At 44.1% G+C, this 13,329-nt stretch overlaps 1 pseudogene; it reads right to left on the bottom strand.

Moving 5' to 3' along the window:
- Positions 1-13,329, bottom strand: part of LOC133093062 (putative elongation factor 1-alpha-like 3) — a 61,095-nt pseudogene that overhangs the window by 22,747 nt on the left and 25,019 nt on the right.

Consider the following 13,329-nt stretch of genomic DNA (forward strand, 5'->3'; position numbering starts at 1 on the left):
CAGCAAACAGAAAGCTCATCCCACCCTGGAATGCTGTCTTCCCCGGAGTAGAAGGCAGCAGCCTGGAGCAGGAAGACTAGGCAACCTGGGGTTCAAACCTACCCCCAGCATCTACAAGATGAGAGTCCTTGCGAAAGTAGCAACCTCTTGACGCCTGTTTCCTTGCCAGTAGAATTGAAATAGTAGTTGTGGAGATTCAGAATATGTCACCCCAAAACATGCCATTTGGGCATATTGATTATTTTGAATTAAGGGTACTTGAGAAGCAGCCAGTACAAGACACTCTGAATCTTCTGAAAGCAGGAGGTGAATCTTCCATGTGAAAAGCACCCTCCCAGTGCTAGGAGGGTAGGAGCACCCTCATCACCAGAAATAGGGAATTCAGGGCCCAGAAGTCTGTATAAACAAACCTGTTACTTCTTCACCAGTTCACTACCCCAAGCCCAAACCCCTTTTCTTGTCAATTCTTCACAAATGTATTATTTCTTTGTCTAAAATGTACAAAAGCTTCCTGCTTTCGTTACTTCTTTGAGTCTCATATTTTTATGGGACTCCCGTACATAGGAAATTAAATTTGTTTTTCCCCTCTTAATCTGTCTTATGTCAATTTAATTGTTAGACCAGCCAAAGGATCTAGAAAAAAAGAAGGGAAGTTTTCCTCCCCACTCAGTCTTGTGCTCACAGGGGGGCTCTAAGAAGGAGATTGCGAACACAACACACTTGGAGCAGAGCTAATGCTCAGCAGATGGCAGTTTACTTTTGCTCTGGAGAACCCAAAGCCCTCCCCACCATTTACTCTTTTCCCCAAGTCAACTTGAAAAACCAACGGGGGCTCATCATGTGACCTGAAGGAAGGTCAGTATCTGCAAGCATCTGCCGTCAATCAGGCACAGGCTGTGGGCCTTCTTAAAACAAAACAGTTGTGTGGGGATGAGACCAAGGAGCCCATCCTCTCAACCCCAACTTGTGGCCCCTGATTTTCTCAGAGTAAAGAGCTGAAAACGACAAAGGGTTTGATCAGGGTGGTGTATGGAGCCTGGAACAGAGACCATCTCCACCCCCGGTCTCGTGAACGCTGTTGCCTTCTGGCTCTGATGAGCCTGGAGGGAAATTGGAAGAGAATGGGATGGGGTGCAAACCTCTGTGAGCTGGTCTTATTGTGTTACTGAGTCCAGGCTCACTCTGCTCACCACACGACAGGCCAATAAATCAGAGACAAGGTGTTGTGGCAAAGAATAGCAACTTTATTCAGAAAGCCGGGCGTCTGAGAATATGGCAGACTAATGTCCTAGAGTCCCATCTTATTGGTGTCTGGATGCCAGTTTCTTTCATAAAACGGGGGGGAGGGTGGGTGAGGAAGTAAAATAAAAAGGCCATAAGTCTTCCAAAGTATCTCCTGGCTTGGCCAGCCTCAGGGAGGGGATGTGTTAATTTCTTCTTTTCTGCAGCCATTCACAGGTGGGCAGGGTCAGGGTGTTTCCCTGTGAGCTGAACAAAGGCACTTTAGTTTAACAAGCAGGTGGAGGGGCAGGGTTCCCCGAGGCAGACCATTATGTATGCTTACAGCTATAGAGAGCATCCTTCTAGTGATTATAGTAACAAAAGCAACAAAAAGCAAAGATAAAGTAAAAGAAACAGATCTAACATGGAGTCAGATCCTGTTCTTCCCTGCTACAATTGTCTACAATAACTGGGAGTGGGGGCAGGCACAAGGCCCTGCTCTCTTCATTGAACTAGAGTCTCCTACAAAACAAAAGCCTTACACAGCTGCGGAAGCGGCAGTAAAGCTTGCTGTCTCCAGGGCACAAAGGCCCATGTATCTGGAGGAAGGATGGAAGAAAAACTCTACCCCAGCTTAGGGCAGAAACCTGTCTTGTGGGAAGGGAGCTGCTGTACTGTGAAAACACTCAAGCAGCCCTGTGGAGAGGTTCCCATGAAGAAAAACTGAGCCCTCTCCACCTCCCTCCCCCCCACCCCCTCCCTGCCCCAAGAGCCAGAATCACCTTTCCAGATGCATGAGTAATCCACCTTAGAAGTGCCGCCCCAGTCAAGTCTTCAGCTGACAACTGACTTCAACCTAATTATAAACACCAAGCTAGAACCATTCAGCCAATTTACTTCCAAATTCTTCACACACACAAACTGTTAAAACCAAGCAGGACCCTGTAAGGCCCTCTCTGGTAGAAGTCCTTTCTGTGTCCCCCATTTCTCGTTTGCAGGAAATAGGCTTCATTTAGCCTCCTTGACCTTCCCTGACTTCCAAAGGACAGATTTAAACAGTTGTTAATCAGGGAAGGGAGGGAATGCAGAGACAAGAGAGGAGCAGTCAAGAAACAGTAGTACAGCCTTGGGGCAGGATCCTGGTTCCTCCTCAAGTAATATACATAAGGATACCTTTGAGTTCTTCTGCAGGAACTAAAGCCTCCACCCAGGTGGAGGATGTTAACTTCAGGCTGAGCACAAGATTTCTGGAGCACCATCCTGTTACCTCACCACTGACCAATCAGAGGAAAGTCACACACCCTGTGGCCCTCACCCCAAATTTTGCCTATAAAATTTTTTCCCCAAAAACCATCAGGGAGTTCAGGGTTTTTGAGCACAAGCCACCCATCCCCTTGCATGGCCCTGTAATAAACCTTACACTGCTCCGAACTCTGATGTTTCAGTTTGTTTGGCCTCACAGTGCATCAGGCACATGAACCTGTGTTAGGTAACACTGTGAGACATAATAAATTATTACTTGTTTAAGCCACTAAGTTTTGGGGAGATTTGTTTAACAGTAATAGGAAACCAATACACGATTTTATACATCAGAATTCCAAGTAAAATTTCATTTGAAGAACTCTGTTGTGTAAAAGAAAACAACAGCAAACAAAAAACTTTAGTATCCATGTAATCCAACCTTCTTAATTCATTAATTAGAAATGGAGCCAAGAAAGATCAAGATATGGTGACATAACTGAGTCAAGGCAAAAACAAACCAACACCCAACTTTGATGGCTACTTCATTCCATAGCATTCAACAAGATCAGATATTGAGAGAACAAGGTAGTCAGAGTTTGGTTTAGAGAAAAGACTGGTTTATCCAACCTGGTTGTTAAGGCAAGTACCAAGATGTTCTTGAGGGAAGTTTAGTTGCCTGGCCTTCAGGTTTAATTTGATAACAAGGTGAGACAGGAAGGGGCCAGGGAACAACCTTTTAAAGAATGATATGGCCCAAGGACATGACATAAACTGGTTAGAACCAACTAGGTCCAAGATGGCGGATGAGTCAACTTCCGCTAGACCTTGAGCCTCAGTATACCCTCATTGTAACACATCAGCATGCTAAATGACACATCCACAGGTGCCATGACAGTTCAAAGGTCAACCATAAAAGGTCAAAAAGTGGGTGGTGGTCCAATTCCTGGAAATCCCCACCCCTTCCCCAAAATAGCTGGACTACTCCTCCCACTCATTAGCCTATGAAATTACCCACCCCTATAAAAATTGACAACCCCATACCCTGGGTTCTCTCTCACCTTCTGAAATGACCCACACCCTGTCTATGGAGCGTGTATCTCTCTGAATAAAACTTCTTTTGCTTTACTTTGGCTCGCTCTTGAATTCTTTCCTATGTGAAGCCAAGAACCCACACTTGGTGGCTGTCCCAAGGATTCACCTGAGACCTGGGACATGACAATCCTCTCGTGCCCCACTCTTTTTCATGCAAGAAAGAGTTGAGGTAAATGGCAAGATGTCACTGTTTATTGTTATCCTGAACATAAGGCATGATGAGTTGGAACTTTAAGTCTTTATTTTTTAAAAAAAAATTTTTTTTATAAGCAAGTTTAAAACTCATCAATCCATTAACTAAAAACTTTGCTGCCCCAAACATGGCAATTTCCAAACACCAAATCAGTGATTTGCAACATAAATAAAGCAATCAGAATGATGAAAATAGAAGCCTTCCAGCAAAATCCACTTCTGAGAGCTGCTGCCAAAGGGAGAAGAAAAACCATTTTCAAGTTAAAATTTGGACTGAAAATGAGCTGAGAATAAGCTGAAAATTATCACCTCTCTCTGAAACCCAGTGGTTAATTACACTGTTTCACAGCAAGGTGCATACAGAGGTAGCTGGGATAAAAGAAATAAATGTACATTCAGAGAGAATTCAAACCACAATTCCCTTGATGGTGTATTAGTCACTTCTTTTTCCTGAGCACAGGCCAGGCTGCAAATGTTATACTGACTTCCTTCCACAGAGTTTGTGAAATTGCTAGAAAATGGCTGAGGACCTTTGCCCTTTCTCTTCAAATGACAAGTTCCCAGATCTCTCATTTCAACACTCCCTGGTCACTGCTATTTATGTTCCCACCTGGAAGCATATGCAGTGTGTGGGACCAGTCCCAAAACTTGCTGGGGTTCTTGCTGTTTCCCCAGTCTGTGTGAGTAGCAAAGATGTGGAAGGTCTCACACGTGCAGGGGCTGGGGCTGCTGCACAGCTCTACATGGAAGCGCTTTCCTCTCTACTCAAAATATGATTTATATTATGATTTAATTTTTATATAAATGCATCTACTCACAGTCAAAGGCAGATAGAATAGGGCTATTTAAATAATTAGAATGAGCAGAGTAGCTCATGTTGAAATGAAGCAGGACCCTGTGGGGCTCTCCCAGATACAAATCCTTTCCATGTCCCCTGCTTCTTGTTCATAGGAAATAAGTTTCATTCAGCCTCCTTGACCTTCCCTGAGTTCCAGACAGGGAAGGGAGGGGATGCAGAAGCAAAGGAGGAGCAGTCAAAACAAACAAAACAAAACAAAAAACAGTGCAGAGTAAAGCAGGGTCCTGGTTCCTCCTCAAGGGATATACATAACAATGTGTTTGAGTTCTGCTACAAGAACTAAAGCCCCCACCCAGGTGGAGGATGGTAACACCAGACTGAGCACAAGATTCCTGGAGCACCACCCTGTTACCTCACCACCAACCAATCAGAAGGAAGTCACACACCGTATAGCCCTCACGCCAAATGTTGCCTTTAAAAACTCTCCCCCCCCCAAACCATCAAGGAGTTTGGGGTTTTTTTGAGCACAAGTTGCCCATTGTCCTTGCTTGGCCCTGAAATAAACCTTTCTGTGCTCCAAACTCCAGCGTTTCAGTTGGTTTGGTCTCATTGTGCGTCAGGCACACGAACTGAGCTTGGGTTCGACAACAATATACAATGTGCCAAGGTGACGTATTTTGTGGTAGTGTGTCCTGACCCCACCATTAGTTTATTCTCTTCTTTATCATGGTTGATTGAAATGTATTATTATTATCATTGTTATTAATAGTTTTTAAAAGTTTCTTTTATCTTTACTGCTCATTGTTAGTAAAGTTATATAAATTTTTAGAACTATTGTCAAAATAGAAAATTATCCAGTTTCTTTCACAGATGTAGAAACTGGAAGATTTCAAGGCATGTCAGGTTTTCCTGTGCACTGAGCAATATTAAAGAATTATCACATCAGTATACTAAAAGCCATTCCTAGACCCAGTCACATACAATAAACATTCTATTAAGGGTTTGACTTTGTATGTGAGCCAAGGCCCACAAAGCTCTCCTAGGAAAACTGGCCTGCTGCCTGGCTGACAGGTCCCAGCCTCACAGATGGAAAGGAAGGTCACTTCCTGGGAGGCCACGAAGCTGAGAAAGTTGAAAATTGAGAGGACCACAAGAAGAGAGGAATTTACCAAACTGATAGGTTCTCTAGGTTAAATCTGGTGGACATAGTTTCTTGGGTTTCATTCCTCAAGCCTAGGAAAGAAAATAATAGAGACTTTATAAAGTCCAATTTGAGATTCCTAATCCATTTAGTTGCCCAATACTATATGGCTCTAGATTTGAAAAGCAAACTCGAGGAAGCCTTTAGGGTTACTTAACACTCTCCCTGCACCTCTTAAACTTTGCAGATTACTTACAATCCCAGTAGAGGAAACTGTCAAGAAAAATTATCCTAAACTTGAAAATAGGCCAAGGAGATTATTGGGCATTCTTTCAGAGTAATGTTGGGAGTGCTCCTCTGACAGGCTTTCTATGGACCAGGCTATATTATAGCTCTGTAGGGGTAGAGGCAAACTTACAGAAAACTGATGGCAGTGCAAATAATTTTTGCCCAAAAGCAATGCAGTGGCTGCCTGACAAATGCTGATTTTGTCTGGTAGTAAGACAATTGATTTCCATCTGTAAAAACGATAACCTTCAAAGTTACTCTTTATTGTCTGTAGGATATTAACCAATTCTGCATCTCTGAACAAACTCATTTCAACATTTTCTTTGGTCTGACTCTTGTAAAGCTCTGTTCTTCAAATTCTCATTTGAATTAGTTTTAACATTTTACTGGTTCCCTAATGAGCGGAATAAAATCTTTGACATGTTCATTTTATATTTTTATGAAGTCATGTATGCAACTTTTTGAGAAGTATTTTTCAGCACATGAAACCGAGCAGGACCCTGTGGGGCTCCTGGGCACAAAAGTCTTTCCATGTCCCCTGTTTCTTATTTGTAGGAAATAGGCTTCATTCAGCTTCCTTGACCTTCCCTGAGTTCCAGAGGATAGATTCAAAAGTTGCTAATCAGGGAAGGGAAGGGATGCAGAGACAAGGGAGGAGCAGTCAAGAAACAATAGTTCAGCCTTGTGGCAGGGTCCTGGTTCCCCCTCAAGGGATACACATCACAATATCTTTGAGCAGAACTAAAACCCCCACCAAATGGAAGATGATAAGTACTCGATGGAGCATTCTTTATTCCAGAGAGAAGGTCACAGTTCAATAGCCTTGAGAACCACAGAAGCCCATCATGAGACCACCTGACGCCAGATGATCTCTAGATTGAAGGAATGCAGGCCCTGCACGCACCCTGATCCCTATCAGCAACTCTGCCCATTGACTATAAGACTCCTCACAACCCCCCACCCCCCACCCCAGGTTGGGACACACAGTTTTGAAGGCATTAGCCTGCTGTAGCCCCCTTTGCCTGTCAAAGCAATAAAGCTATTCTTTTCTGCTTCACCCAGAACTCTGTCTCCGAGATTCAGTTCAGTACTGGTGCATAGAGGCCGAGTTTCCTCATCACACATGCACTAAAAATATTCCAGCAGTTTTGTAATGTGCCTCCTTAGCCCAGTCTTAAGCTCCAGTTCACACTATGGAGCCAGATTAAGCTTCCCATTGTCCAGCTCTGACTCTATCACCCTCTTGTTCAAAACTCTTCAATAGCTCCCTCCTCTTGATACAAGAAGATGCAAATACATTAGATTGGTATCCCAGGCCTCTTACAATCATGCCCCAACCTCTCTAGATCTACCCTTGGCTTCAGGTAGACAGTAGGTACCTAATTAATGTGTGGTAACAAATGGATGACTGAAGTCATTAATACCATTTACCTGAATGTAATGGCTTGCTTTCTGCTGTTAAGAATGAAAGCTGCCCCTTTCCCTTATTGGGCATCCCACCTAAAGTATTTTTCATCTGGCTTCCCTCAGGAGTAGAGCCCAAGACAAGGTTTTAAGAATCAGTAGTTTGAGAGCTGATCTGAGAAAACTCCAGCAAAGATGTAAAAAAAGGTGGCTTGGGAAGAGAACAATGTGACAGAGGGTGTGTGATGAAACCAGCTCCCACGGTATGTAACTGTGAAACCGGGCAGAACCCTGTGCCCACACCTGCAAGTGAAAAGGCCCCTCCATGTTTATAGAAGAGCTGAAGTCTCCCAGGCCACAAAGAGCAGGCTCAAGCAGCTAATGATTAGGACAAAAGAGTCACAGACTCAGTGACTGATGAATATTCCTGAGTTGTCTTACAGATACTGTAACTGCCACCAGAGGGAAAAAGCTAACTGTGTGATGAACAGACTGCAGCCATGACATAAGCTGCTCCATCTTGAGCAGTACTGAATGTATGGCTAGTACAATTCCAAGAACTGGCCTTAGGAGAGTGGGATTAACACTATTGCTCATACTAATCTATATCTTTGTGGGCATCCAACTAATTGTAGTTTGTTCTGCCCATGTATGAAAATGGGCAACTACAACTGTCAGCAAAGAGATGCTACAGACCCATGTCGACATCTTCTACTCTAAGAACATGGCACCTTGTGTCAGCATGAAGAAGTTACAGAAGATGGACCTTAACCCATGATCCCATAGAAATGAAATCATGTTCTGAGAAGTGGGGATTTGTAAGCAGCTTTTGGCAGGAAAGACCACTTTGCAGGAAAGAGTTCTCTGCAGGAGGCCCCTTTTCTCTTGACACTAACCTTAAGCCAGGCACCCCCATGATCTACTCATCTCTGGCCGAAGCACACCTTTCAAATCTTTTGACCACACAGTACTTTGCCTAACTTGTTGGTTCTTTCTGTAGAACAAAGAAGTCTAAATGAAGAATAAGTAACTAACAGATGACCTGATCTCTTCCCCAGCTTCTCCTTCAGTAAACTCATGAACAAATTGTGTGAAGAAGATAGTATCTAAAGAAAGACCACAAGCCTGCACACAGTGGGAGTTAGTGACAACTCTGACCCTCTATCTCAATGAGTAACTGAGATTACATCCCTGTTTACCTTTAGAAGCTTTCATGGCTGAGCAGAATCTTCAGAGGTGGTTTTGGAGGACCCTGTGTCCACCATCTCCCCAGATTACTGGCTTTCTGATTAAAGGAAACTTTCCTCTCTACGATCATCTGTGAGTATTGATTTTGTAAGGGGCAAGAAGTGGGACCTGATTCCATAAAAACTGGAGCTCACTGCTACTGAGGTGTCCTGGGGGGTAGAGCAGGACCCTCCTCAGAGCTGTCCCAACCAAGCAGTGAGGACACGGTGTGTATTTATCTACTGATTCCCCATCTGTCATTGGTTGAGTGTTACTTCTGGGGACATTGTCTCCTGACACTTGCAGCTGCTCTGCACACGGGCCAAGCTGGCTCCCTCCTCCAGACAGAAATGCTCAAGAAGAGTCAAAGTTCTTCCCAGTAAGCAGCCTTCAGAGCACCAATAGCCCAGGATGCAATCCTGCAGAGATTCCCAGCCAAGTAATTCAACTTGTTTCCTACAGATTTAGACAGGCTCCTCTCTCCTAACAGCTCTCTATGTCAGAAGCTGAATTTTTTTCTGATTATATTCTACCACTACTGAGTTATATTGCAGTCCTAGATTTAGGCATTATGGCTTTGGAATATATTGAAGGGTCTCAGGGGTCTGGACTCATCGTGTTTGGCCATAAAGGCAATTAGATGTCTGCAATTTTTTATTAAGATTGTATAATATGTCAATTACATGCAAGATGAGATTGGTTGGGACTCCTGCCTACCTTTATGGCATCACTTTTCCATGCTTTTAATGTGCTCCCTTTGGGCTCTGTTTAGCATGCAGGTTACAGTGTGGGGAAGCAGAGGTGAGGGGAGGAGGCCAAATGCTGGGAATCTGAATCATCCTTGTTAAAAGATAATCTGCATGCACATGAGGAAGGAAAAAGGGGAGGCTCATATCTCTCGGCAGGAGATTCTTGAAAACCAATCACAGACAGCTATCTGTTCACCTCTGGAAAGGAGGAGGGCCAGATGGAACGTGGGTAGCTTTGGGAACCAACTGAGTCATGAGAAATTTCAAATTGTGATAAAATTTAACCATAAATGTGCTCCAGTACAGGTGGAACAAGGCTTGTAACCAAGCAGGACACTGTGGGGCTTTCCTTGGACAGACCCCTCCCCGCATATCCTCTGTTGTAGCTCTTCTCTGAAGTACCCAGATAATAGTATTTGCTATATTTCCTGAGTTTTTCAGATCCTAAAAACCACCACCAAGAGGAAGAAATTAACTGCTTGATGATCATGAGCACAGAGCCCGCCAACCTACTGGCACCTAAGGATTGATAATGTTAACCCCTGTGAAACTGCCCTGTTACCTCAAAATCAGCCAATCAGAGAATTATGCAGGAATTGATCACACACCCTATGATCCCCCCTCCCTCACCTGGCCCTCAAAGTGCTTTGCTGAAACCCTTCGGGGAGTTCAGGGTTTTGGGGAGCATGAGCCACACATTCTCCTCGCATGACCCTGCAATAAACATTTTTCTGCTCCAAACTCTGACGTGTTGGTTTGTTTGACCTCACTGTGCATTGGGCACATGGACTTGTATTTGGTAACAGGCTGACTCCCAGTTCAGACTGGATAATTATACTTGGAGAAATGCTATAATCTGTGGATTTGTTACCCAAAAACTGGGTTCGTCTCTTGGTGGGTGTTGAGCCAAAAGACACAACCAAGCCAAAGATCAGGAGAAGGAAGGATTTATTACCTGCAGCAAATAAGGAGAACACCTGGGATCTTCCCAAAAGCAGTTTCTCCCCCAAACAGCAAACTTGGGGAAGTTTTAAGCTAAGGGTACAGGCATGTTCATGAGGGGCTTGGGTGGTGTATGCATATCCATGAAGGGCTTGAGCAGAGGAGAATTCAGCATAGAATTGGGGCAAAGGTCAACAGAGTCTAAGCTTTAGCTGATTGAAGTCACGAGGGTCAGAAAATGTCAACATCATCATCCCTTAGGTTCCAGTAGATCTGGTGGTTGAGCTTCAGACTAATCTTTACCATTGAAATAGAACTGGGAGCCTTTATACCTGATTTGTTATCTTTTTGCTATTGTTACTCTCTTGCCTGATAACAGTCCTTTGTTTCTTTGTTCTTTTGTTCCCTTAAGATCATTAATTATTGAGACCTGTTCAAGGGCAAGCACTGCGGCCAGGCTTAGATCCCAAAATGGCTTCTTTTATGTCAAGAAAGTCATGCCTGGTTCTCCTTTCCCAGGGACCCCCTACAGTACCTACTTACAGATTTACACACCAAGCTGCCAGTCCTTCACCTCTTCCCTCTGCCTCCCACCCCATTTCCAGCACGCTCCTTACCACCCTGGGTTCCATGTTCTTAGAGGCTTGTTCAGATTTGCAGTTAGTTATACTCAAGAACAGTAGTTCTCAAACTTGAGCTGTATCAAAATCACCTGGAAGTTTTGTTAAAATGCAGATTGCTGGGTCTGAACTCCAGAGTTGCTGATTCAATAGTTCTGGGGTAAATTTGCATCTCAGGAAGTTCCCAGGTGATGCTGATACTGCTGGTCCAAAGGCCATACTTTGAGAACCACTGCTCTAGAAAGAGTAGGTAATTGGACATGGGTCTTCAGCCCCACCAGAAGTCTGCCCAGTATTTACAGAACGATTGAAATCATCACATCCTTCAAAAGGCCCACGAATACCTCCCAGCTCAGCTCTGTGTTGAAACTAGCAGATCGTCCCATTTTTGGACTTCCGAATTTTAGGATTTGCATCAGAAAGTCCTCAACAATGATCCCACCCACAATCATCTACATTCTTGTTTCTCCACAAAGTTTGTGGATTGTTCCTAAAACCCCAAATGCAATCTTTTCACTAAAGCTTTCACTCCGAAAAGGCCAAATATCTACTCAGTGTGAATATGACTGTTCTACAGATGGGAAAAGAGGAAAGATCCCAGGGACCAGATCATGAACACAGGAATCTGCTGAATGTAATGGAATTTGGGTCGTCTGTCTCCTGGCTGAATGCAAGTTTCACTCTGGTTCCCTCAGTGTTTGGTGAGTTCATGGACAGCCTTTGGCCCACAATCCAAAGAAAGCAGCACCTGTGAGAACTAGAGCCCTGCCTCCCAATTTGGCATTTGGTATGAAAATCAGTATCTTTTGGCTTTTTTATTTTTATTTTTTGGTATGAATATCTACAGCTACCAGTGGATTCTTGCCCCTAAAGGTGGGGACTAGAGCTCTTTAATCCAGCATCACAGCACAGACAGAGAGCCCACCAGCCTGTCCCCTGAAGCTGCTATTGACAAGGACTTGGGGACAGGTCCTAGAATCCCAGTGCCCAAACTGAGCTACAGACAGTGAGCTGGCATCCACAGGGACAGGGCTGCTGTGAGAAGGGGTAAGCCCATCCTCTGAGCCAAGGATTTCCCATCTATTCACTGGATGACTTAGAATAAGCCACCGATTTCTCTGAATTAGTGTCCTCATCTGTAGTGATAACACAGCCTGTGTTTACTGAGAGCTGGACTATGGGCCAGGTGCTATGCTAGTCCCTGTCGACCAAAAAAACCCACAGAAGGCTGCAAATAAGAGTTTTTTTAGGGTCGTAAGAATTGCAATTTGGGGGCCTCCCTGGTGGCACAGTGATTAAGAATCCACCTGCCAGTGCAGGGGACACGGGTTCGAGCCCTGGTCTGGGAAGATCCCACATGCCACAGAGCAACTAAGCCTGTGTGCCACAACTACTGAGCCTGCACTCCAGAACCCGCGAGGTACAGCTACTGAGCCCGAGTGCCACAACTACTGAAGCCTGCGTGCCTAGAACCCATGATCCGCAACAAGAGAAGCCACCGCAATGAGAAGCCCACGCACCGCAATGAAGAGTAGCCCCCGTTCGCCGCAACTAGAGAAAGCCCGCGCGCAGCAACGAAGACCCAACGCAGCCATAAATAAATAAATAAATAAATAAATAAATAAATAAATAAATAAATAAATAAATAAATAAAATTAAAAAAAAAATAGAATTGCAATTTGGGAGGTGCACCAATTCCAGTAGCAACTCAAATGTGCTCCAAGGGAAACAGAGAATAGCAGGGGTTTGTAAAGACAACAGACAGAGACATTCAGAGAAGTTAACATAGATTGTTTTACAGAACTACAACGCGTGCCAGCAGACATTCAGTTACTTACTTGTCGGCAGCAGATTGCTTGCTGAGCTGCAGTTTCTAGGGAGTAAAGAAAATGAGTTCTAGGTGGCCTGTGGATGCCTGGGTCAAAAGTCTATATTATATCTGGGTGGAGGTGTGTTAAGTTCCCCCTCCCTACTGCCTTCCTGGCTCCAGGGTAGACCCCTTCGACATAAGTGACTCCATTTTATTATTTATAGTCCACATCCTTTACCTGCATTATCACATTAATTCTTCCTGAGAACTCTATGTGATGGGTATTATTATTACCCCATTTTACAGATGAGGACACTGAGGCATGAACTGGCTGCATAATTGGCCCAAGTTCCTAAGCAGTGAAAACAAGATTCAAGCTCAGTTCTGTATGACTCTAAACCATCCTTTCCCTAGTGTGGTCTCATCTAATCTCATGATTTTAAGCACCACCTACTAGCTAATGACTCTCAAATTTATACCTTCAACTCCAATAAGTATCTCCAAAACTGAACTCTTGATCCAGCCTTCACCATCTCAAAAGTGGTGATGGAGAGAAACAGACTGAATACGAAATAGTTTGGAGGCAAAAGCAACACAATTCT

Source organism: Eubalaena glacialis, chromosome 6, assembly GCF_028564815.1.
Source record: "Eubalaena glacialis isolate mEubGla1 chromosome 6, mEubGla1.1.hap2.+ XY, whole genome shotgun sequence".
NCBI lineage: Eukaryota > Metazoa > Chordata > Mammalia > Artiodactyla > Balaenidae > Eubalaena > Eubalaena glacialis.